Source organism: Mustelus asterias, chromosome 7 (assembly GCF_964213995.1).
Source record: "Mustelus asterias chromosome 7, sMusAst1.hap1.1, whole genome shotgun sequence".
Classification (NCBI taxonomy): Eukaryota; Metazoa; Chordata; class Chondrichthyes; order Carcharhiniformes; family Triakidae; genus Mustelus; species Mustelus asterias.
This window is the reverse complement of record NC_135807.1, coordinates 72,985,451-73,012,763: the sequence shown is the minus strand read 5'-3', so window position 1 is coordinate 73,012,763 and position 27,313 is coordinate 72,985,451. Positions and strand designations below refer to the sequence as shown.

The 27,313-nt window shown below is 41.9% G+C and overlaps 1 protein-coding gene across 1 annotated transcript in view; it reads left to right on the top strand.

Moving 5' to 3' along the window:
• Positions 1-27,313, top strand: part of cyp7b1 (cytochrome P450, family 7, subfamily B, polypeptide 1) — a 208,855-nt gene that overhangs the window by 163,118 nt on the left and 18,424 nt on the right. The window lies entirely within an intron of this gene.

Genomic DNA, 27,313 nt, shown 5'->3' with positions numbered 1-27,313 from the left:
TACAGGTAATCAAGTCTTAAAGGTACAGACAATGTGAGTGGAGAGAGGGTCAAGCACAGGTTAAAGAGGTGTGTATTGTCTCCAGCCAGGATAGTTAGTGAGATTTTGCAAGCCCAGGCAAGTCGTGGGGGTTATAGATATTGTGACATGAACCCAAGATCCCGGTTGAGGCCGTCCTCATGGCTATGAGGTTCTGCTCAACGATTCTGCGTTGTCATGTGTCGGGAAGGCCGCCTTGGAGAATGCTTAGATCAGAGGCTGAATGCCCGTGACCGCTGGAGTGTTCTCCGACTGGAAGAGAACACTCCTGCCTGGTGATTGTCGAGCAGTGTTCATTCATCCATTGACGTAGCGTCTACATGGTCTCCCCAATGTACCATGCCGCGGGGCATCCTTTCCTGTAGCGTATCAGGTAGACAACGTTGGCCGAATTGCAAGAGTATGTACCGTGTACCTGGTGGATGGTGTTCTCACGTGAGATGATGGCATCCGTGTCAATGATCCAGCACGTCTTGCAGAGGTTGCTGTGGCAGCGTTGTGTGGTGTCATGGTCACTGTTCTCCTGAAGGCTGGGTAGTTTGCTGCGGACGATGGTCTGTTTGAGGTTGTGTGGTTGTTTGAAGGCAAGAAGTGGGAGTGTGGGGATGGCCTTGGCGAGATGTTCATCTTCATTGAAGGCTCCGGAGAAGATATCGTAGTTTCTCCACTTCGGGGAAGTACTGGATGACGAAGGGTACTCTGTCCGCCATGTCCCGGGAGCCATACACACCTCTTTAACCTGTGCTTGGCCTCTCTCCACTCCCATTGTCTGTACCTTTAATGAGCTTACTGCATTTTTTGTTTTATTAGCGATGTATGTATTTGTTAATTATGACACAATTTTAGATTGTAGATTAATCACAACACCCAAAATATATGAGGTGACAATCTTTTATTCTGCAATAAAAACAGACTTGACAGGTGACAGCAGTATGTACACAAGTTCTGCACCCATCAATGTCTCCCAGTTTTTGCTCTTTCATTAACTTTAAATTACTCCTGTTAACAAAAAATTGACAACACACTTGAAGTCAGTAAACCTTTCAGAATATCACTGGATTAAAATTTCTACTGCGTGTTACAAAATATGCAACAACGGTGGATCGTAGGCATTGCTCAATTCTGATGAAATGGCTAACAGTGCAGCAGTTCCTGGGGCCTGTGCAAAATTAAAACAATTTCTGGATGGTCTCACTGGAAACGCTGTCTAATTTCAACATATATTTATGAAAACAATCTGAGATCACCCATCACAAATATGTTAGAGTTAACTTAATGTAGATTGCATTTTTTTTATTTTTGTGTATTTTTTAATTCAAAACTCCAAAGTATCATTAATCATGACCCATGGAAAGCTGACCCAACTTTTACAAACAGTTTAAGTTCAAGTATATTTATTAGTGTCACAAGTGGCTTACATTAACACTGCAATGTGTATTGATTTGAGCTATTAGCCTCTACCTGGGGCTGATGAGGTGCCACTTCAGAGCCTCAATTGGCCCAAGGATGGGTTGGCTGCCCAATGCCTCGCCCAACCCTCCCGTAAAACCTGAGACAGATTGGGGCAGGCAGGGAACAGGAAATTCTTTTTGCTGGATTTTATCTGTCCCTCTGTTTTCAAACCGGATGCTGAGGGACATTTCTGATGAGACCTTTTCAGTATCTAGGGGAATTTTAGAAAATTAAAATCAATGCGTCTATGCTGTTAGCAGCCATTCCTTTTGAGAACCGAGGGTAAAGTCATCAGGACCTGGGGATTTGTCAGTTTTTAGTTCTAATCATTTTCTCAGTGCCCTTTCCTTGGTGATTGTAATTGTTTTAAGTTCCTCCCTCCCTTTCACCTCCTGATTCACAATTATTACTGGGTTGTTAATTGTATACTTTACAGTCATGACATTGAGTGCCATTCTCACTTTCTAGAGGATCAGCACTCGTATTACTCTTTTCCTTCCCCTGCAGCAACTCTCAATATCTTTTGCTCTGCCATTTATCTTTGTGGAACGTTTTGTTTTTTCTTTAAATTTGATACTATTTTTAACTTCTTTAGTTAGCCACAGATTATGTGTCCTTCCCTTAGAGGACTAGGGGCCGGGAATCCCAGAATCACCATTTCGGGGAGAGGGGTCGGGAGGCCTTACCTTTCCTTCAAGTTGGGACGCCCCTTGCCTTAAAGGGGTTGTGAAGGCGGGTATGTGGGCAGTGTTTCCCGTGTCCTCCTTCATGGATTCCTGTCCAGATCGCAGCTAAGGGAGTGCCCTTCCTTCGTGGGGCTGGCAAGAGGGTGGGAGGGACATAGCACTGCCACTCTCACACTCGTGATGTGGAGATGCCGGCGTTGGACTGGGGTAAACACAGTAAGAAGTTTAACAACACCAGGTTAAAGTCCAACAGGTTTATTTGGTAGCAAAAGCCACAAGCTTTCGGAGCCTTAAGCCCCTTTCTCAGGTGAGATTGTTCTTCCTCAGGTGAGCTCCGAAAGCTAGTGGCTTTTGCTACCAAATAAACCTGTTGGACTTTAGCCTGGTGTTGTTAAACTTCTTACTCTCACACTTCACAGGGATTAGGCGGCGGGTGAGCACGGTGGTTCCCCCAAGCTTGGTGGCATGAAAAGACAGGGTGGAGGCTCTGTGGGTAAATGAAGTGACATTGCTAAACATTCAGAACAAAGTGGTGTCTTTTCTGCACTAGTGCCTATATTCACCTGTGCCCACTAACAGCCTATGGTTTCTTAATCTTCCTCACCCTCCCACTACCTCTAGGTGTCTCCACAGGATCCACAGCTGAAGTTGAGGTGGCCTGCTGACTTCCACGTCCTTTGCCTGAGATGACTTTGGCAGATGTCTCCTGGGGGGCCACGATTTTGAGGGTCCAGGGCTGCTTTCAGGCAGCACAGATGTTTGACTGCTTCCCTCCTTGGTGTCAGGGGCTGGAGGTGTGTTGCTCACCTGGAGGGGTGTCAGATGGGCTGGAGGCACCCAGGGTCTCCTGGCTGGAGGGCCCTGGGTAGGACTCCTGCTGATCCTCTTCCCTTCAATTTCCTGGAGCCCTTGTGGTCTGGTCCTCCATGGGATGGAGGGCAAGCTGGAGTGAGATCCATAAACCCCACTATCCTCTGCAATTGACACTCATGGACTCCCACCAGTGCCTGCATCATGCAGTTGAAGCCTGGCACCATGGAGCTCACGCGTTGAACCATGGTGCGAGCATCTCCTGCCATGGATTGCACGTCCTACACCAAGGTCTCCACTGTGGATGCCAATCTCACAGGTGTATTGCAGTGACATCACCATCTCCTCGGAAAGAAGGCAGTGGGTCTCCTCCAATCAGCATTGCACTCCAAGGAGGGCTGCTGTCATCCCTGAGTTTCGCGACTCTGCCTTTGCAGCTCCAGCAGGTGAAAAGAGGAAGTACTTGAGTCTTACTGGAGCCTGAACTAATTGTATCAACAATGAACTGTTTGATCTGCTCTAGAGCTGCCAATTAAAGCAGTTCAAAGTGGTTATAGAGTCTTAAAAGTGTACAGCATGGAAACAGACCCTTTGGCCCAACTTGTCCATGCCGCCCAGTTTTTACCATTAAGCTAGTCCCAATTGCCCGCATTTGGCCCATACCCCTCTCTTACATCTTACCCATGTAACTGTCTAAATACATTTTAAAAGACAAAACTGTACCCGCCTCTACTACTACCTCTGGCAGCACGTTCCAGACACTCCGCACCCTCTGAGTGAAAAAATTGCCCTTCTGGACCCTTTTGTATCTCTCCTTTCTCACCTTAAGTCCTCTAGTTTTAGACTCCCCTACCTTTGGGAAAAGATATTGACTATCTACCTGATCTATGCCCTCATTATTTTATAGACCTCTATAAGATCACTCCTAAGCCTCCTATTCTCCAGGGGGAAAAGTCTCAGTCTATCCAGCCTCTCCTTATAACTCAAATCATCAAGTCCCGGTAGCATCCTAGTAAATCTTTTCTGCACTCTTTCTAGTTTAATAATATCCTTTCTATAATAGGGTGACCAGAAGTGTGCACAGTATTCCAAGTGTGGCCTTACCAATGTCTTGTACAACTTCAACAAGACGTCCCAACTCCTATATTCAATGTTCTGACCAATGAAACCAAACATGCCGAATGCCTTCTTTACCATTCTGTCCACCTGTGACTCCACTTTCAAGGAACTATGAACCTGTACCCATAGGTTTCTTTGTTCTATAACTTTCCCCAACGCCCTACCATTAACTGAATAAGTCCTGCCCGGTTTGATCTCCCAAAATGCATCACCTCGCATTTATCTAAATTAAACTCCATCTGCCATTCATCAGCCCACTGGGCCAATTGATCAAGATCCAATTGCAGTCCTAGATAACCTTCTTCACTGTCCACTATGCCACCACTGTCCACTATGCCACCAGCTCATTCAGGCTACAAAAGGGAATCCCCTCATGAAAGTCACATCTCCTGTCAGAGGACTTCAAAGGGATCTGCTCACACCTGGGGCTTCAGAGAGTGAGCAGGGAAATCCCTGTTGCAAAGTTGAGTGCTGCTTAATTGAGTGTGTCCAGGAGGCATGCATATTAAAGTGACCAGGTTTCACTGTACAGAGACAAGAATGGAGATTTTTAACAGAATGCAGCCTGAGATCACCATGCTAAGAGTGATGTTCACTTTTCCCTGGGCAAGAAGGGGAAACCCAGCCACAAGACCCCCCATTCTGATGCAGAATCCTGAGGTCAACCCCTTTCCCCCTTGCCTGAGCCCCCAACACCAGGTCCCTCTACAGTTCGGCAGTGGTAGAGGAGCATATGAGCTCATAGCTTACCTCCCCCCTACCCATCTGAGTCCAAGGTGCCAGGTCCACACTTATCAGCACCTCTACTGTTTGGCACCCACTTGACTTCTCACTGGGGAGGCAGGAACGCATCGGTGAATTGAGCTTTTAACATCATTAATTGGCTAGAAGTAGGAAGCATGCATAGTAATGAGGTTCCTACTTTGGAATATCCCTCTCTGACCATGGTTTTGCTGCCCACTCTGGGTAGCTTTATACCCCTCTCTAACCCTGGTTATTCTGCATACAAGGTAATGTCTTAAGCAAGTGTGATTTCTGTATCTTGGTAAGGCAGGAAGAAAGTAATTCGCACATACCTGAGAGGCCATTGTCTGGGTCAGTTTCTGCAGACAGCATGTTTGGTGATTAGCCACAGCCCTAGTGACATATTCTGACATGTCTGTATGTGAATATCTTTGTTCTGGTCTTTTTTTTAAAGTTCCATTTAAACCTCAATATTCTTGTCTTGGGTCAGAATCCTTCTCCCTTCGTCCTGATATCCTCTCTACTCCATGTTACTGCCACCCAGTTTTGAGCTCTGCACGTTGGTCCACACCCTAACTTGAGACACTTCACAGCTCTTTAACCCATTGGACTTTAACCTGGTGTTGTGAGACTTTTTACTGTGCTTACCCCAGTCCAACGCCAGCATCTCCATCTCATGACACACTATAACTGGTTATGTTTTACTCACAATCAGCAATACTAGATATATTAAAAATGCCTTCCAGCAGTTTGCCTACTCCTGGGTGTGGGTCAATACTAGAGGTTTGTCTGTAGCTCCTGGATTGCACTGAACTCCACTCCCAAATCTCAATCTCTCATCTTTCATCAGTGGTTCCAGCCTTACAATGCCCCACATGGCATCCATGACCCAGTTGCCACCAAAGACTTCAGTTTTCATAGACCCGAAAATACTTCTCGGACAAATCTCTTTCCCACTGGTCCCACAGACAGGACCCCTTTTAATGTGGCTAGAGATTATAAATTTGTTTACAAGAAAATTATATAATGGCTTGAGAAGGAATATTAAAAGACCTTGGAAGTGAGCAGGAGGATGAAATTAGACTGCCTGGCTTTGGTAGGTAAAAATGTTAGCACAGATTTTGTAGAACACACTCTCCGTCTGTGGGAATGGCGGTGCATGCTCAAAATCCAGAGATTACAACTCGCGCCGGCAAGTTTTCAAGTTCCGATCTGATCGACCCCTCGCCGTTAAAGTGGCATGAAACACACCGCGGGATCACAGAAAGCTCATTTTAATATATTAGCATGTCATTCGTGAGCACTCTCTCTAGGAATTCCCCCTCACTGGATATTCAGCGGGTGCTGGCGTGAAGTTTAAGTTTATTTATTAATGTCACAAGTAGGCTTACATTAGCATTGCAATAAAGTTACTGTGAAAATGCCCTAGTCGCCACACTCCGGCGACTGTTCGGGTCAATGCACCTAACCAGCACGTCTTTCGAACAGTGGGAGGAAACCGGAACACCTAGAGGAAACCCACGCAGACACGGGGAGAACATGCAGATTCCACACAGACAGTGACCTAAACCGGGAATCGAACCCAGGTCCCTGGCGCTGTGAGGCAGCAGCACTAACCACTGTGCCACTGTGAAGTCATGCCAGTTCTATTTACAACAGGTCTACATAAGCATGAACCTGGTGCCTTCATCTCCAAGGGGGGTTTCAGAGGTGAACGCTCAGGTAGCTAGCACCCTCTGTGGTGTGCACACTTCAGGGGGCACCTGAGAGAACTCAGATTTTTGTGCTGGAACCAACACTGCCAGTTTCGGGTAAGATTTTGCCCATTTTCCGACTCTAACCTTCTATGAGTCCAGGCTCTCTCTGTTGAAGGGTTAGTGAAAAGGCTGAAGATATTTTCGCACTAGTAGTATATTTATGATGCAGAAATCTGCATTACGTATTTGGATTGAGATGTCTGAGATGTTGATGTACCATTTTTAATATATTACTAACAAACTTCCCAAAGCATTGCTCAGTGATCTGTGTTGTAGCCAAGGTATTACGTCATGGACATATCAGGGCCACTACTTTACAGTGGTAGTATAAACAGAGTTTGATATTCAATAATAATAATCCTCGATTTTTTAATATAAAATTGTATTAGTCTGAACTGCAATTAATGTGATTGTCCATATCATATTATGTAACACAGTATGCATGTAAAGCTCCACTCTATGCAATTTAGTAAACAAACCAGCTCACTCCAAAATGTAACAGTAAACGAACCTTCCTCAGATAATGCAGTCATTTTTTCATAAATCATACTTCCATATTTGCACAAATAATTCATCCCCAACTCAAATCACAACTGATTTATTGGTAAAAGGTTCTATTGCCTAGTCTGAAAAGGGAGATGAAAAGGAGGGGGTGGATACCACAGGCACCTTATAGTGCCATTTATCATCCAAGGAATATTTTTTACTGAGGCTTCTTAAACAGGAGGTTGTTGCTCCATCACCTTTCTGTCCATGTCCTTTGTCCTTGATCGGGGAAAGTCAGTGACTATTTTGAAAAACACAATTAAGTTGCATTTAAACTGATACTTGTTAGATTAAAATCCAGCACCCCAACACTCCTGATTCAGCTCCAGATGTTTATGTTACTGAACTCCAGATGCCTATTCTGGCAGTAGTTTTCATGAGTGTATTCATTTTGCGAATTAAGAGCCAGTTCAACGATGGTGTAATGATTTGTGTCTCTTGGAATTTGTACTAAGTGAGTGACCGTGTGAAGGTACCTTTTGAATCCATGTTGCAAGTTAGCCCTGTGTCTTTAACTTTCTTAAATATTTTAGTAAATATATTGCAATTGTATTCTTGATTCTCATTTCCTCACTGACATGTTATGAAAAATCATCTTTCACAAAGAGGACCCTTGATGCTATTAAGCTAATAGCCAGACCCTAATGGCACAGTTAAACATCAGCATGTGAAGACAGTCCAAATGACCTTCACCTTTGAGACTTACAGATGAAATGAAAAATGCAACTTTATTAAATTTGCATTTAGAAATTCATTTGAGGTGTATAAAGGGCGGACACATCAATGTGTTACACTTCTGCTAAAGCTGAAATTCTACAAATTGTACACTTTCAACTGTTTGAGTCTTCATATATTATAGAAATGTAGATCTGGCATTAAAGTAGGTACATATGCCCAAGCCAGTGAGTGAACCTTGTATGATTATGGTGAAATTCACACCACACAAATGCCAGGAAATGACCATCACCGACAAGAGACACTCTAACCACCGCCTCTTGACATTCAATGGTGTAACCATCACTGAATCCCCAACTGTCAACATCCTTGTGGTTACCATTGACCAGAAACTCAACTGGACTCGCCACATAAACACAGCGGCTGCAAGAGCAGGTCAGAAGCTAGGAATACTGCGGCGAGTAACTCACCTCCTGACTCCCCAAAGCCTATCCACCATCTACAAGGCACAAGTCAGGAGTGTGATGGCATACTTCCAACTTGCCTGGATGGGTGCAACTCCAACAACACTCAAAAAGCTTGACACCATACAGGACCAAGCAGCCCACTTGATTGGCACCACATCTACAAACATCTACTCCCTCCACCACCGACGCTCAGTAGTAGCAGTGCATAATATCTACAAGATCCACTGCAGCAATTCACCAAAGATCCTTAGGCAGCACTTTCCAAACCCATGGCCACTTCCATCTAGAAAGACAAGGGCAGCAGATACATGGGAACACCACCACCTGCAAGTTCCCCTCCAAACCACTCACCATCCTGACGTGGAAATATATTGCCGTTCCTTTGTAGTCGCTGGGTCAAAATCCTGGAATTCCCTCCCTAACGGCATTGTAGGTCAATCCATAGCACGTGGACAGCAGCGATTCAAGAAGGCAGCTCACCACTACCTTCTCAAGGGCAACTAGGGATGGGCAATAAATGCTGGCCAGCCAGTGACGCCCATGTCCCACAAATGAATAAAAAAACAATGAAAAGCAAACTCCCATGCAGAATGAGACCCACTATGTACAAAACAAAATGCCCCATGTGGGAAAAAAGCTGAGACTCCCAATATGTAAAAATTCCCACAGCCTTGAGTCCAAAAGAATTCTAGCCCTTTCCAATCCTTGCTGCATTGCTTATATTCTACCCCCAGTCCCCTCCCTCCTTTTTAAAGCTTAAAAACATTGGCTTCAGCTCTTTAAAGTTCCTAAGGCAGAAAGAGAAGCCAATATCTAATGGTGTTCTGATTGTGACTCCTGTACAGTCCCTTCCCACCTACATCTGCGATTCCTCCGATGCCACATCAACGACTTCCAGTTCCCCACCCAAACTACCTCCTCCTCATCATGGATGTCTAATCCCTCTACACCTCCATTCTTCACCAGGATGGCCTCCAAGCTCTTCGCTTCTTCCTCGAACAGAGGTCTGAACAATCCCCATCCACCACCACTCTCCTCCGTCTGGCTGAACTTGTTCTCTCACTCAACAACTTCTCCTTTAACTTGTCTCACTTCCTCCGAATAAAAGATGTGGCCATGGGCTCCCGCATGGGTCCCAGTTATGCCTGTCTCTTTATGGGTTATGTGGCACATTCCCTGTTCCAGTCCTACCCTGGCCCCCTCCCACAACTCCTTTACGGTACATCGACAACTATTTTGGTGCCACTTAGTGCTCTCGTCTGGACATGGAAAAATTTATCAATTTTGCTTTCAATTTCCACCCCTCTATCACCTTCACATGGTCCATCTGACACTTCTCTTCCCTTCTCATCCTTGACCTCTCTGTCTCCATTTCTGGTGATAAATTGTCCACCAGTATCCATTACAAGCCTTCCCACTGCCACAACTACCTTGACTGCAGCACTTTACAGCCCACATCCTGTAAAGAGTCCATCCCATTCTCTCAGTTCCTTTGCCTCCGCCTCATTTGTTCTGATAATGCCACTTTCCAAAATAGTTCTGTCGCTATGTCTTCCTTCTTCCTCAATCGTGGTTTTCCACCCACTGTGATTGACAGGGCTCTCAGCCATGTCCAACCCATTCCCCCGGGCTACTGCTCTCACCCCCTCCCCTCCCTCCCAGAACCAGGATAGGATCCCCCTTGTCCTCACTTTTCACCCCACCGGCCTCCACGTTCAAAGGATCATCCTCCTCAATTTCCGCCAACTCCAGCATGATGCCACCACCAGACACATCTTCCACTCACCCCCCGTCAGTATTCCACAGGGACCATTCTCCACTCCTCCATCACACCCAACAACTCACCCCCTGCCCACGGCACCTTCCATGCAATCGTAGAAGGTGCAATACCTGCCCCTTTGCCTCCTCCCTGCTCACTGTCCCAGGTTCAAAACACCCCTTTCAGGTGAAGCAGTGCTTCACATGCACCTCCTTCAATCTGGTCTATTGCATTCGCTGCTCCCAATGCGGTCTACTCTACATCGGAGAGACCAAATGCAGACTGGGTGACTGCTTTGCTGAACACCTTCGGTCCATCCACAAGCAGGACCCAGATCTTTCTGTCACTTAGCACTTCAACACCCTATCCTGCTCTCCTGTCCACATGTCTGTCCTTGGCCTTTTGCAATGTTCCAGCGAACCCCAACGCAAACTGGAGGAACAGCACCTCATCTTCCGATTGGGCACTTTACAGCCTTCCAGACTGAACATTGGGTTCAACAGTGTCGGAGCAAAAACCTTCCCCTCCACCTTCACCCCATTTCCATTTATTTTATTTCATTTAATCTCATTCATCCATTTTATCATACTTCTTTCTCGCTTCCCTTTTTCCACTTGTCCATTCCTGCTCTCCTTCTTGCGCACCGCCAGTCCCCCCACCCCTTTTCTTTCTGGGCAACTGCCATAATCCCTGGGCAGTCCCTTAACAATCTGTACCTCTGTTCTGCCATTCACGCATTCTGATCACTTTATGGACACTTTTAGCTACTTTCCCCACCTTCTGTATCCGCATTTACAATCTCAAATGCATCAGTGTTTAACGTGGTGTTAGAAGAGCTTGCCCAGCTATAGATGCATTCAGTCACAGGTGGACTTGCATTTATATAGAGTTAAGAATTATTGAAGGCAAAATATAAATGGCACAAAAGATGCAGCCAATGATGCCCAGAAATTATTGGGTGCTTTCTCCACTTGGATTTCATTGAGGGATCGCAAGCCCCTTCAAGGACTGAAGAAGAGAAAAAACATGTTTCTAGTTCACAGAAGGAAACTTGGAGCTGTATTCTGAAGTTTTTGATCTTGTCTGAAATTGACCAACCTTGCACTATGCCGCCTTTGGCATTCTGAAGGCACAGAACAGAATCCCTGCCAGATACAGTGTCTGAGAGGCAAGTTGGGCAGAATTTCAGAGATAACTGGAGAACACTTCTCAGGCATTCCCTTGAACTGATACCAGGATGAAGGCAATGGGGTGGGAGGGATAGGTGGAAGATACACCCATCCCCTATTCCCTATTGCAAGTTGTTTGGTGGGGAGCAAATGGAACATTAATCCTATTCTGTCCTTACAATAGAAACAGACAATTTACACCCTTTCCCATTATTTGACCTGATATATTTAGGCACGGAAAGAGATAGTAAGAGTTAAAACTAAGGTACTGAACAGTAAAATTAGGAAACTCTCAAAAGCTGTTTTGTATTGAAACAACCAAGTGCTGAATAGATTTTATTGCAGTGAGGACATAGAGCAAGCAAGCTATTAATTGAAGAAGGGTATGTCTGCTGCTGCTCCTGGCATGCCATCCTCACGCATTGAACCAGGTTTGCTCCCCCAGCTTGATGGTAATTGTTGAGTGGGGGATATGCAGAACAGTGAGGTTACAGATTGTTGAGTAGAGGTCCACAGTATCTCATTGATGCCAAGTTTTGATTTAATAGGTCTGTTTGAAATCTATCATATTTGGCACAGTGGGAGTGCCACACGCATGATGGAGGGAATCCTCAATGTGAAGATGGCACTAGTCTCCACAAGAAGTGTATAATGGTCACTCCTACCAATCCTGTCATGGAGAGATGCATCTATGGCTAGTCGATTGGTAAAGACGAAGTCCTACTTTGAGGATCCTTTAATTGGCTGTCATTAAGTAGTCATGTTTCATTGCATGTTACCAGATCTAAAATAGCCGGTTCCCTGGTTGGTTCCAGAATGCATTGTTATAAGAAACTGTCTCAATTGTATTGTATGAACTCATCCTCCAGGCTATCTTTGCCAATTTGATTTGACCAATCTGTGTGCAGATTAAAATCTCCCCCAATTATTGCAGTACATTTCTTACAAATCTCCATTCTATCTTTATTTTATACTCTGTCCTAGAGTGTAGCTACAGTGAAGGGACCTACAAACCACCATTGCTGTCACTTCTTTCCTTTGCTATTTCTTAATTCCACTCAAACTGATTCTACATTTTGATCCTCCAAACTAAAATCATTTCTCACCACTGTGCTGATGCTATCTTTTGTTAACAGAGCTATCCCATCTCCTTTCTCTGTCAAAATGTCAAAAACCCTTGAATATTCAGGTCCCAGCTGTGGTCACTTTGCAACTATGCCTCTGTAATGGCTATCATGTCATACGCATTTATTTCTATTTGTGTTATCAATTCATCTATCTTGTTATAAATGCTGTGTGTAATCATGTAGAGAAACTTTAATTCTGTGTTCTTGCCATAGCTTCGCAGATGAAAGTGGTGTGGAGGAGCCAGGACAATGGAGAAGTCCTCCTCCTCCTGACCTCACTAAGTAATGTTTTTGATGTCCCTTCAGGGCCTTATTTTTTCCTCGACAGATTTTAGTGAACTAGACTCCCGTGGCCATTGCCCAACCCAGTAGATCCTTAAAATGACTTGGAGCCCTGTGGACAAGAGAGGACCAAAATGAGGCACCCATTTGTGTCATGTAGGCCTCTCTTGGCAGGTTCAGACTTCCGCCATAATGGCTGAAAGGGGCTTTCAGGCTTTCTTGAGCAGTGCAATAATCTGCACTTCAGATTGCTGAGGCACCACCAAGGTTGTGCCGTTGAAAGCTGGGCCATCAACATCCAGAGCTGCTCAAGGTCATCCTGAAAGGGCATCTGCAGTCTGCCTATTGAAAGTTGGCAGTTTTTTGTTTATTTATATATTACTGCAACCTTACCCCCATAAATAGTCAGAGACTAAATCAACAATTTTTGGGTTAGGAGGTTTATGCTTGTAATGTGTAAATTTGTAAATAGATATAGAAGTATATAAACATTGGCTCCAGTTCTATCTTTTCTGGATACAAGATCTCTGCTGCAGCCACTGTGTTGCACTGCAATAGAGAGCTAGAACAAGCACAGGCATTGGCAAACAGGTACTCAGAAAATCACAAGGGTGGATAGTTGAGAATTGTATGTATTCTTGGAGGTATTGTTGGGTAACATTGGTAAGGAATAGTTGTTTTTGTGTCTTTTACATCACCATTTAGTTTAAGAGGACACTGTGGTGGTCTGTGACAGTGAGATGGAAAGATTGGGAATTGTGAAATAGTGGTCATCTGTGCATTTTTTCAGGCAAATTGAAATCTGATCAGCTGCTTATGGACAACTTGTCTGGAGTGATGCTATGACGGATGCCTGTTCCTTTTCCACCTCCTCTGGAGACGGTTGCCAAAGTGCAAGGACTGCATCCTCAAGATGGCCAGGTTGTGGAGGAGACAGCACTATGAATCACAAGACATTCCAGTGAATACTGAAGGGCTCCTGGGTGGTCCAGGCAGTGGAACTGTTGGTTTCGGATGCACATGATCTGCTACATGAATTTGCAGCATGATAGACATTGTAGGAAGGTTGTCCATATGAGGTGGAGGGGGAATCATCAGTCACATGTACAATAGGAAGTCCTTTTTGCCAAAAAGTAATCTTCAATGTGCTGGCTTGAAGATGGCTAGAATGGCTGACTGGAGAAGGATGATGTCTGCTGCCAGGATAGTGGGCATTCGCCAACACGATGATGTGGACATGGTCACACACACCAACTGCATGTTCAGGGAGTGGAACTGTTTGCAGTTATAGAACATCTGCCCATTGCGATGTGGGACCTGAGGAGCCACATTTGTTAGGTCACTTTCTCCCTGCATCGTTGGAAAGTCCGGTATTTTGTCAGGAGCAAGTGCCCATTCCTCCTGGTTCTCTCTGTTTAGAGAGAAGGCCATGAAGTCCCCTCTCTTGGCATAAGGGTGTCATTGACCTCCAGGACGCAGCAATTCCTGGTGAATAACTACATGTTGGCAATGCCGCTGTCTTCAATGTAGAAGGGGCTTTGATAGCCACAGTGACCTTAGCAGCCATTGGCAAAACCATCCTCGGCCTGCTCTAAAGCTGCATGTCTGATTCGAGGAGGTGGCACGGTTCACTGACTGGCACCGTGGTGAAGCTAAGCTGAACCTAGCTGAGGTGGAGATGGGAGAATAATTCTCTGAATTTGCCAGCTAGGTAAGGCCTCCTGCTGGAAGCTCTCCTCCTCCCCTTCTACAAACAGCTGCACTTCTTCTCTGCTGCCTCTGCTTTGTCTTCTTCTGACACTGAAACCCCAGGTTGAGACCCCATGACTGTGAGCAGATAGTGAGGACAGAGGCCTTTCAAATCCCCCAACTCCTTCCAAAGATCCAATGCCACTCCCTCTGACTGAAACAACACAGTACTTCCACTAGCTGCAGCAGCAACAAGATCATCAAAAGCACCTCATCTGAAGGTTGAATGCTGTTGTCTTTAAATGGCCGTGATGGGTGGCAGATGGTGTGTGGAAGTGGCTCCTCATGCAGCTGAATGCATGTTCGGCTGTGCATATTTAAGACCTGGTTTTAATTGGACCTGCGAGCTCTACAATGGCAGGTCAGACACCAAGTCAGTGCTAGGTGCTGACTGATGTCATGATCCTTTCACTCTGCTTGCCTTTGGAGCATGGATAGGGTGCCTGCGCTATCACCCTTCATGGTGATGCTGGACATCATTGGGAGCAGGTCCCACTGCCGGTGATTTCCTGTCACTGATCCTGGAACGCTGAAACCAGCAGCAATGTGGAGCCACGTTTTCCTACATTATATTTTAAACTGGTTAACTTCCTCATTAAAATAACAGGTAGCAATTTCTCCTAAACGTGTTACACACTAATTGCTAATATCACACAGCAAAATTTCAACCCATTAATCATTTAAAAGCCCATTTTAGATACAGATTTGGGAGCTGAATTTCTTGTGCCATATTATCTGAAATCTGGAAATGTTCTGCCATTCTTGGAATGGAATCTAATTGCCCAACCGTTGATTGACCTGCTACATTCAAATGACTGCAAAGTGGCAGCAGCCATGGCGACTGTCGGGAGAGAAGTGGTAATACAATCAAGGCAGTGACAGCCCACTGAAGGCCCCTTCGGAAGAAGAGAAATTAGTAAAGGCTACCCCTCCCCCTCCCCTCTGTCAGTAATCTTGTATTCGCCATGGCTCAGTTCGAGGCACTGAATTAAATTATGGTAGTGATCTTCAAGGCCATTCTGCCCCTTAAAGTTGACTGTATGTGCTGCAGCCCTCTCCCTATGTTTTCCTCCCTATAAAGGGAATGCATTCCCTCTGTATAGCTGAGATCTATAATTTTTATTTGGAAAGGTGATTAGATTAAAATGATGTTTGAAAACATTGCATCAATTTACCATGTGTGCAATTTGAACCTGAGCAACGTGAAACTGTAGAAAGAATAGAAAGTAAATTGTTACGGCTGATCAGGTCTCTGTGCTGGTCATGCTTTAAAGCTTTTGCAGTAGGTGCTTCTTTTCTGAGCAGTGCACAGCTGAATCATTGGTGCCCTGTGCATTGACATTCCTGCGTGATGCCAGAGAAAGGGCCTCTTAGCCACTTGCGCGTGCTGCGAGGGTGGGCTTAGCACCAGATACCAATCATAATATACTACTGGATAGGTAAGATTATAGGACAGGGAAAGATGAAGGTTACGCACACAATGCAGAAGAGAGGTTAGTGTAGGGTAATGAATTGCACAATTCTACAGACAAATCTGGATTAATGTTTTCTCATACTGGCGCAAGATTAGATGTTTTGACACAGATTTATTTTGTAAATTGCTGCCATTTGTCATAACAATTAAAATATATAATTGCATGGAAAAGGAGAAATGAAATATATATTTTTAAATTGCTTCACTTTTGAGTGGGAAGTAATCTACACGAGAAGTGGCAGTTTCTTTGGGATATACTGGAACGTTCTCATGAGACTGCATGCATGTCGCTTTGTATTTCTTGACACTTAATGGCATCAGAATGATCTCTTGTTTGTAATAAAAAGCCTGAAAATTGAGCTACATTTCTTTGCTAAGTGAGCATCGTAAGTTGAATTAGCGTTAGATTTTCTCCTTTGGTACACATATTCTTTGACATGGTGTTTAATAGTGTTAAGCCTATCGCTGCTGATCTAAATGTGTCTGAAGTAAACGATGACCCTCGCCTCTCCATGATAGCAAAACGTCTCTCTGATGTGAGTTCATGGACCTGGAGCATTAAGTTAATTTTGCCCTGGATTTTTGAGTTGCGTCTTTTTTACCCCGCGGAAACATTGTGAAGAATACAGCTTTTGACCGAATGACAGAGCGTGGAGGGTACAATTAGGTGCATTAAATTAGAATATGACAAAAAGCCTATCTAAATATTTGTCACAATGTTACCTATTCAATGTAATGGTCTGTTCATAAACTGAAAGCAGACAACCACAGGCACTTGATTTTCTAAATAATAGGTGAGCTTTCATGATCCCTTATCAGCTTTGAAGGGATAATTGAGGACATGGTGTAAGTTGTCATAGTTCAAGATTTGATGATTTGGTCTATAATCTAGGATTAGACTTTGCTTCATTTCCATTTTACCCAGAATTAACCTTGTAAATACTGGGCGTGCTTTGTTATTTATGCAGTGCAGTCCACTCACCAGTTGCAATGCTGTTGTGGAAAACGTGTCTGAAGTATTTGCAGAGAAGAAAATTACTCAACCTGGCAGCATACAAAATACTTTGTTTCTCCTTTGCACCATAGCAGCAAATTCATTTATGTGATGGCATAGGTATGAAAGAGTGCTGTTTACTTTGTTTGTTGTATTAATACAGCAGCAATGCATCAGTTTGTTGTTAAGTGATATTGAAGAGAACTACTGCAAAATGGTTTGAAGATCCTGTGATCTGGAGCTCTAGTATGTGGGTTTTTGCTTCCATATTTAATTGTCTTTGTTATGGTTGTAATTTTTTGGTAAAGCCACTATGAGCAAATGAACCGTAGGTGAGACTTCTCCCCTAACGCTGCAAGGGAAATCATCCAAGGAAGCTTAACCAAGACTCGTCTGGGATACCACTTTTAAGGATAGCTCAAGAAAAGCATTTGTAGGGATCCAATAACTGCCCATTCTCCCAGTTGGAGAGGGGCATTGGAATGGTGACTGGGGAAAGAAAACTTAATTTGAACCAAAAATGTATAAATTATTCATAAAATGCATTTAAAAGTAGTAATTGAACGCCATTTCTTTGAGAAGTCCAGCAAACACTGGGTTAACGTGGCTACGTAAATTCCCATGCGATGTAGACAAGTAAAACCCTGTGATCCCATCATTAGATTTGAGCCAGTAAATATCTTGTGATTAATCAAAATGGGTTATTCTGCATGTAGTACAAGTCACCTTTAAAGATGGGATGTAAATGTTTGCTGAAATTATTTCATCTCTTGCCATCTACTTCTGCCACTGAAATAGATTGACAAAAGAAATGAATCATTTGTTACATCTCTATTTAAACAACAAACCATTAATTGAAGTAAAAAGAAACAGTCCCTAAAGTGATGTGAACAGTTCCAATAAGGCTAAACTGAGGAGGAACTCAAAAGATTGGAATTCTCAGCCAGTTTGGATAGCTTTCCTGTACACTTTTATGTTTGCTCCATCAAAATATATAGAAAAATATTGTGGCTGTATGGTCAAGAAATCATGATTACAAATATCATACGATTTTGTGCTTATATCAGGCAGGGTGAAAGTCCTGTGAACCCAATGAAATGGAGTATACGTATTCCTGTTTGTACAAGTGTGACTTTTACATCAATTATTTCAATAATTCAGAATCACAAAATTGTTACAGTGCAAAAGCAGGCCATTGGGCGCATCGTGTCTGCTTTAGCTCTCCAAACGAGCGTTATGGCTTAGTGCCATTCCCCTGTCTATTCCCCATACCCTTTCACATTTTCTGTATTCAAGTAATCATCTTGTACCCCCTTGAATGTCTTGTTTGAATCTGCCTCCACCACGCTTCCAGGCAGTGCATTCCAGACCCAATTATTCCAAAGCTGTTAAACAATTTGTTAATACTAAAGCAGAAGAGAAAAATCAATGAGTAAGTTACTGAATACCAATTTAAGAGGAACATACTTCAGTTCTGGTTTAGTGAGAGAAGGAGCAAGCAGATGATAACCAGGGATGTCATAACCCAATGTTACGATTGTGTTAAGAATCATTAATATTTAAAAATAAATTCAATAACCTCCTAGAACTACCTCACAAAATTTCACTTTTTTTAACAAAACATAATTTTATTTTATATACAGAGCAAAATAAACAAAGCAAATATGAGTTAGTTAACACTATAATTATAACTACATGTGTTATGCACTCAAGTTAGCTTCTTATTTCCCCCAAGATTCTTTTATAAGACACATCAATTTTGAAGTTATTTATTTCTGTAAGGAACAACCAAAAGTCTGCCATAGTCCTCTAGAGAATTCTCTTCAGCTCCATTTAATCTCAGAGGTAAAACTTGAATTTATCATCTCTTGACTGTGGATGCTACAAGCCCTTTGTTCTGGTTACTTTTCAATGCTTCCAAGCTAATTCAGCTGATTATTTCAGTTTGCAGTAGGATGCTCTGAGGCCCACTGTAGATTCTCCCACTAACTTCAAACTAGGCAGTCTTCTATCTCCTGTTCCTTCCCAAATTTCAAACTGAGATTAAGCCTCACCCACATTCCAAACACTTAATGATGAAGCTAGATTTTTACTCTGCTTCTGTTGCAGGTCTATCTAACTGTCATATACTTTGGCTATCTTCTCTCATTAAGCTGCAAATCACATGAAGTCCAAATTGCAACTAAAAACTGTCTCAGCAAACACCCAGATAAATTGAAACGTGTGAACCTTCTTAAATTCCACACATCTCCATGACACATAGCCTGCTCCGTGCCATCCCCAAACTGACTTTTAAGTTCATTTCTCTTAATTACAATTTCTTCTTTGATTTGATTAAATAAAAGGGTTATAAAACCTTTCTGTGTTTGCTGAATACTTTTAAACAAACTTAGCTCTACCTCCCAAAACAATAACAGCCCTCTGGACTGAATTACTGCAAAGTTTGCAACATCAGGTTTCCAACTCTTAGCTAAGTAAGTTCACCTGCTGTTTTATAACTATCCTTTCTGACCTAATTAAACAAACATGGATCATTTATTGAACTGCCATTTCTTAAGGCTTTCTGGTAAGCTCTAAAGCCCAGCATTTTAATGACCTTACCTTCCTAGCTGTTAACCTGTTAAGGCAATATGGCTTCAATCTTTTAAGTGTAGTGGACTTCAAGTTTGCTGTAATTACATATATTCATTTTTTTTTAAACCTTATTCCTTATACTAAAAATTATATTTTCAAACCACGAACTTGATATTCACAACAACATGCACTGACAGGGATCTAATAGCAGATTAGTTGCCCATAATCTCAGTTGCGGAGTGACATGTAACACAGAAACATCTGAAAGGTGAGTGGAAAAAAACCTCAATATGAAACTATGGGGATGAACTTGCCAGAATTTGACAAAGTGTCGGTTCTGGTGAGAAAACTGGTGTGAAGCTCTCCAGTTCCACTGACCAGTTTCCTCTCTAGTCTTTGAGCCTCTTAGTCGGGAAAAAAGAATGGACGGTGTTGATGCTGTCACTCTGGCAAGGTGGGGACTCTCAGAAGACCTGTTGCACTGAGATTGGGGCTTTAAAGGGCTCTCCGATTGGAACACAAAGCTAACCACTGCCCGCCCACCCTGACAATCGACAACATCTCCCCCCCCGAATGATCAGCACTGGCATCCTCACCACAGCCCCCACCCCACCACCACTTCGATTATCACTGGCATTCACATCCCTGTCTCCTCATCATCCCCACATTCACGACCCCATTTCCACCCCCACCCCCCATCCCCCAGTTGGCAGTGGCATCCTGTGCCAGAGGGCAGTGACAGGGTATGGCCTAGCCATGTGAGGGATCCCCACGACAGGTTTATATCTGGTCAAACCCTGACTAAAGCCTCGCTGATGTGAAGTCATATCGGCGAGGTATGAATATTTAGTGATGGTCGATAATTTGGTGAAGGGAGGTGGATAATGATATTATAATTTATTAAAATGTATGAAATCAGGGCATGGCCTGATTACATCACCAGCAAGAGATGAGGATAATCAGAAATGGTGATCTCACTGGCAAAATTTGCGATTGCCAGTTTTTGCCGGATTGTGCGCCCCACTGACAATCATGTGCACGGCAAGTCCGGGCTCAAGATCCCGCCCAATGTACAAAAAAAAGTATATATGTTTTTGCAGTCATTAAACGAGTGTAGTTTCTTTGTGTTAAATGAACTCAAAGCACTCATCAATCTGTAAATAGAAGATGAATCCTCCAAGTTCTCCTGGAAAAAAAAACTGAGATATGGATACAAAAGCCTACTGGGTACTTGTGCTAACACACTTGCCAGGACTCTCCATTGTGCCATCTGGAGAGAGTTGGCATTGGCACCAAGTTCCAATTCTCTCACTCTAGACACTGTAATGCAGTGTTTCAAGAAGTTTGATGATCTCATCAGAACATGTTAGACAGTCTCCCTTTACTACACTGAATGCAGTGCCCTCTCAACTTCTAAATCAACACTTGTACAACTAACCCTTCACAGTGCATCTGCTTAAGAAGAAACTCAAACTGAAGATTTTGCATCATGGTGACCCAGCTCCCTGAACAGCAATTGATTGCGCGCAACCTTAAAACCACTTCCTCCAAGTTAATAAACTGATGCACCAAAACTCTTTTCTTTTTCACACTCCTGAACTTTCAGTCTTCCTGTAATTTGCTCAACATTCTTGCAGGAGAAATTGGTGCTCAATGCTTGAAAGAGGCAGACCACTGAAGGGGGCATTCTCACCTTAAAATAACTCGTGCCCTATGAGAAGGTCATGAAGCTTGTGAAGAGACACTGGATTGAATTCTCCAACCATGTCATGGCTGGGATTCTCCAGTCCTGCTGCTGTGAATGGAGATTCAGCTGAGTGCCAAATTCTCCATTCTTGCTGGTAGTGATAGCGGGGCATGGAGAATTCTGGCTACTGTGCTCTGGTGGGGCAGATAGTAAAGTTGGTGCCTGCTTTCTGGTACAGCTTGGATTAAACACCTACACAGTTGCCTTGGCATCTCTGTGAAGATCTATACTAACACTGGCTTCCACCCACCTCTCTTGTTTTCTAATTCCAAGGAGAGAACTCAGCTTCTGCATTTCTTTTCCTGACAAGCCAAGATGTAGGGAGAAGGCAGATGATGAGTAGACGGCATAGCACAGACTACCTCCTTGTCAACTGTGGTAATGAGGAGAAAAAAATCAAGAAGGATCAATTAGAAGAGAGACATCAAGCACATCAGTGAATCCCTATGTAGATCTCCAGTCCCAATTCCTTTCAGCTTACTCCCTGTGACATTTGCTACTTCAATCCCAGGCACCAGCTCAGATCCTTTCACCTAAGGGCAGTTAAAAGATGCTTGTAAGAAACTGGCACCAGCTGATTACAGAGCACGAGGGAATCAAAGAGGAGAGAGGGATTTTCATCACTGCAGGATCTTGCATCTGAAACTTCTGACAGGATAGCACTCCCTTTGTACTACAGTCTGATGTCAAGCTCCACTATATGGTCAAGTTTCTAGAATGTGTCTATGTCTGTATAGAAATTAGAATCTCTATCTCTCAGGCATTCAATGATGCTGATGTTTCCTGGAAATCGTGCAGACTACACTTACTCAGACTGTCCATCCAAAATTCAGCTCACAGAGTCTTAGCTCTGGTCAAAATGAAAGTTGAAACCCAGACTTTTGGAATAACTTGGGAGTCTTTAAATAAAAACTTTGAAGGCATTTGAAGACACACTGGACAATATTGACTGGATACATTAAACCAAGCTGTTGTGAAATATATAAAGCATTTTACTTAAAATCTTTACTTTGGATATTAAAATTTTTAGTTGGTGAGAAAAAAATGGGATTGTTTTTAAAAAATCAGAAAACATTTTTGAGAAATAGAAGACTGGTGATCATATTACATAATCTGTGTACTATGCTTTTGAGATTATCATAGTGCAATCTAAAGGCATCATAGGTACTGTAGTTTCTTAGATTGTTTTCAAAGAGGTGAATTCTTAACATGTTGAATTTGATATAGTATATAATAATATATATAATATAGTATATAATAATATATATAATATAGTATATAAAAGTTTGTCTGCACGGAATAATGAACCAAATTGGGAAACTCAGTACCAAAATCACCAATAAAAATTTCAATGTATTTTAGAAAATGTGGAATTTGAAATATACAGTTACTCTAAATTAGTTTCCATTATTTTATGCCTTGGGTAACATAAGTACATCACTTTTTATAAAACAGAGACTCTTTGCCTCAACTTGAGCACCACCAAAGGTTAGCATTATAAAAGTTGTCCTTCATCCTTCAAGTGTCATGCATTCTACTTTCTGTGTAACATTTTTAAAATATGTTTAAAGGAGAGAACAGCCTCTTCAAACAGTAAATGTCTCTGAGTCAGGTGTTGCAGTTTTTCACAAAAAGTCAGTCAGAACTATTTGCTCGACAATAACTAGCCTCTCAGTGATCCAGCAAGGCACAGCAATTATACCTCATGGTCATAAAGGAACAAACTGGGGTGGATTTCAATTGTGTACAGCCTAAAGGTGGTAGGAAGGATGTCCCCTTCTCGGGGGTAGGGGCGGGTTGGGGGAGCTGTACCAGTAACTCTCTTTGTCCCTCCCCCCACTGCCTTCTCCCCTCACGCCTTCCAAACCTGCCCGCCCCTTGCTTGTGATGATCTCACTAGAAGAAGTAAGACAGTCTTCCTTTGCTACACAGGATGCCGTGCCCTATCAACTTCCTAAAGCAACACTGCTACAACCAAGCCTTCAAGGTGCGTTCTGTCAATTTCTGGGCTCTTCCAGCTGTGCCCACCAAGAACCCTGCACTTATCCAATCCGGTATCAATCCTTTTTTCCCGGGGACTGCCTGTAGTCCCCAGTAGTGATCACTACTCTCTTCTGGCACAGCTGGGACTACAGAGCTGCCAGCAAATTAGATTAGCCGGCACCTCTCTGGGGCCAAACTCCCAGTCCCTGAGTTGGTGAGGTGGTGAAAGTCCCACTCTCACCTTGTTAAGGCTGCCCTACTGTATTATCACTGCAGGGCAGCTGGATTTCTGGTTGGCAATGTACCTACCGATGGACTTTTAGCTTCGGCACACGATTAATCAAATATCCACCTATAGCTGCACTCTCACAGCATGTCATATCCACTGCTGCCAGCTGAAGCTGAGCACAGGGAATATACTAGGGAAACGGGTATGGTACAAACAAAATTACTGATTGATGCTACAGAGCCAGCCTAAAAGCAAAATTTATTGTTTTAAAATCTTTCTTGAAATTAAAGTTCAAGAATCAGAACATGAGGCACCAATGAATAGATACAAATAAACCATTTGTGTAGTATAAAGGAACAATGCAGAATCAATCAAGTTCAATTGATAAAGAACAAGGCTGATTGTGAGGTATTGCTAGAATAAACTTGTCTGTTTTGAACATCAAAGTGCAGATTGTAGAGATTCAGAACCTTTTCAACAAAAGCTATTGTCTTGATGTTTTTATTACTTAAATATTGGCCACAGAACTTTGTTTTAATTACTGATTCATGCAGAGTATATAAATACTAAAATTAAAATGAACATTGAAAAATTTAAACAAATTTCATTTAAATGACATGGTAATATGCGCCTGTATATTTGACATGGGATATTGAAAGTAAAACATTACACTAAAAGAGAAGTCTAAAAGGGAACACAAGAACACTGCATGAGAGCAAATCCAAACAACAAGAAGAAAAGTATGGTCCCAAAATGCAACATGAACTCTGCTAAATCACCCAAATAAGTCTACTATATCAAGTGGGTGACTAAAGCTCATTAACAACAGAAGTCAGAAAATAAATATACAAATGAAAATGGTGAAATAAGGCAATCCTACATATGAGGCACAAATGTAAATACAGTTGTAATACAGTATGATTTCAGAACAGTAACATGAAGTGTAAATGATTATTAACTTTAAAGGGGCTGTAAGTAGCTGTCTTATATGCAGCAGTTTTCCTTGTGATGTTTGTATTTTCTCCTTTTAAACGGGCAAAACCATTCTGAAAACCACGATGATGCGACACCAAATGAGGAATTTTGGGTTGACAAGACAGAATATTATTCCTCTTTCTAAAAATATTATCATAATGATTAGAAAGAAAAACCAATGAAAATCCTCCTACAGCCATCTATTCAAAGTTGATTCTTCAAATTTGCCCTGTTGCCAGACCTTCAGAAATCCAATTTTAAATACATTAAAGCCGTGATATCACTGAAAAAATGTACGTGCAATCTTATTTAATTAAATTATGTTAACCTTCATTAGTAAATCCACTTATTTGCATTTTTGTTACCATTTTTCCTTTAATATAAATTTCAAAATTGCATAAAGGTAGAATTTAATTTCAAAATTATTTTTGTTTTATGTATTCAGTGAAACTGCATTAAATTGTCCCTGAAAATGTAAAATCAGCTTCTCAATTGTTTTATTTGTTTTATGAGTTGAATCATAAAATGACCTACATTACATGAAGCAGCATTCAATTATCTAACACCAATAAACCATTTGGTTTTGTTTAAGATCAAAAGATTAGAATTTTATACCTTAATCATTTACTATTGGTTTAATACTGGGTAATGTTCAATGCTGCTTATATTAAACTGCTTAAATTGGAAGTATTAGATTTTAAAATCTCATTTATAGAATAGTAGTAGTTGTTTATTTTAAAATAAAATCTGCAGAAAATGATGTAAAACAGAGATATCTGTCTGAGGACAAAGGGATCAGTAACTCAAGATTTTAACAAACATGCAGAGCATACAATCTTGTAATTATCTCAGCAGTATTCATGATGAAATTTGCATTTATCTTCCAAATTAGTATCTTCCTTTTGCTCAATGTTGTATACTTATAATTTCAAGCACAATTTTTTAGATTTCATATTTTGTTTTTAAGTTCTTAATGTAGCAAAATCAGCCGTAATGTTGTATCACATTAACGTTATTCAAGAAATACTGTCATGCCATGAAGGGACAGAAGCAACCTTTTTAAATTGAACAGTTATACTGAACGCTATTGACTAATTAAATGCATTGATTTATAGCTTTCTGCAGCCTCTTTGACGAGAAAATTATCTTATTAAAATGTTATAAGTTGTAGTATGGTTAGAATTGGGTCAAAAACATTTTCAAAGTGCAAACAAATCAGCTATAAACTGGATGCTACTTTCAACGTTTTTTTAAAACAAATCAAGCCTTAAAAATCCTCAACTCCATTATAAATATGAAAATGCGGATATTCTTTTAGGTCATTCTGCTAATGTTGAGTTCATTTCACTGTAAGTAGTACACCAAAGTATTAATATTAAAGCAATACTGCACACTCATTTTCAATTTTCAGAGCAGCTATTCAGCTAATACAATGTGGCAAATATGATTTATTTTATATGTTCAAAAATTCTTTGAAAAAGTTTTTGGACAAAGAAAGAATGACCAGAATACTAATCCACTTCTCTCTACAGTAATGTTCGCTAGTTTCTCTGATTTTCTTTTTGTCCCTTCACAGTTATTTAGTCCATTTTTCTGCAACTCATGTTTCCTCCTGTCACGTGGATCATCCGGAGCCCTGATACACACGTGCTTAACACATAACGGGTATAAATTGCCTGACTGGCTGAACTGATCACAACCGCCCATCTAATATCAGAACTAAAGATGCTCTGTGTAGTTCCCCTGGCTCAGGTCTTGTTAAATCTTTCACCATATTATCTCTTGTCTTGGCTTGAAGTGAGCTTTTGAGTATGCTATTAATTATCTAATGTTTGCCCTCAGAAACTGAACTTGCATTTAAGTTTCTACTGATGTATTTCTGCTATTTCATAATGTAAAGCGTGAAATTAATCTTCTTATAATTTTTGTTTTTTCACCTCCCACATGATAATCATTGCTATGAAACTTTAAAACTTCAAAAATAGTTTGAAAGGAAGGCAAGTTTTGGACCAAATATCTGTAGATAACTCTGACCAAATAAGAAAATCATACAAGCCAAAGGTTTCAGGTTTGATCCTCAAGTTGTACTCATTTATTTGATCTCAGTTGTAAAGTAGTTGGGTGTTGCAGCATTCCTGGATTGGTGGGTGGGTGGAGGCAGAATTAGTCACCAATTTTTTATCACAATCTTGTTATCCTGCTGGATATTACGCATATGAGTGAATAATAACTCAACTGAGATACCATCCCATTAATACTTCCCCAGTACTCACTGCCAATTCCTGGACTTTGGCTCTTGGTTATACTGTGTATCCATTTGACTTAAAGCTGGACAAGGGGCTAAAGCTTTCATGAAAGAAGAATGGGATGGGAGAAAACTGATGGGAGAACTTGCATTTACATAATGTCTTCTGTGAACTCATGTTGTTTTAAGGTGTTTGACAGCTAATGTGTTGTCGTCACTATATTATGTAGAGAAACATGGGAACCAATTTTTGCATAGCAAGTTTCCATAAATAAAATGGTTCCAATATTTGACCTCTTAAAAATTGATCATTTTTCTGCCATTATTTTGAAAATGGAGAAGTTGAAAAGTAAGTTGTGGAGCAGGTAACTTTAAGAGAAATCACAACGTGTCTGACAAAAGTAAGGTGACTATAGCAACTGTTCGCATAGTAATAGCGAATGAGGTACTTTTTATATATCTGATCTATTTGTCCTTTGAGTTGCAGGACAACAACATCGGTGCATCGGCTCTGCATTTAAATTGCCATAACTGTACTCCCAACATATTTGTGGGCCCACATTTTCATGTGTCTATGACTGTGTCAGCAAGATGTGATTTTAGTTTTGTAAAATTAAGGAGGTGGTAGATGAATATTATTTTCCTGTGCCCTATCTGACAGAATTGCAGATATAAAAATGACCTGAAAGGATTGCATGGTGTTACTGCTGT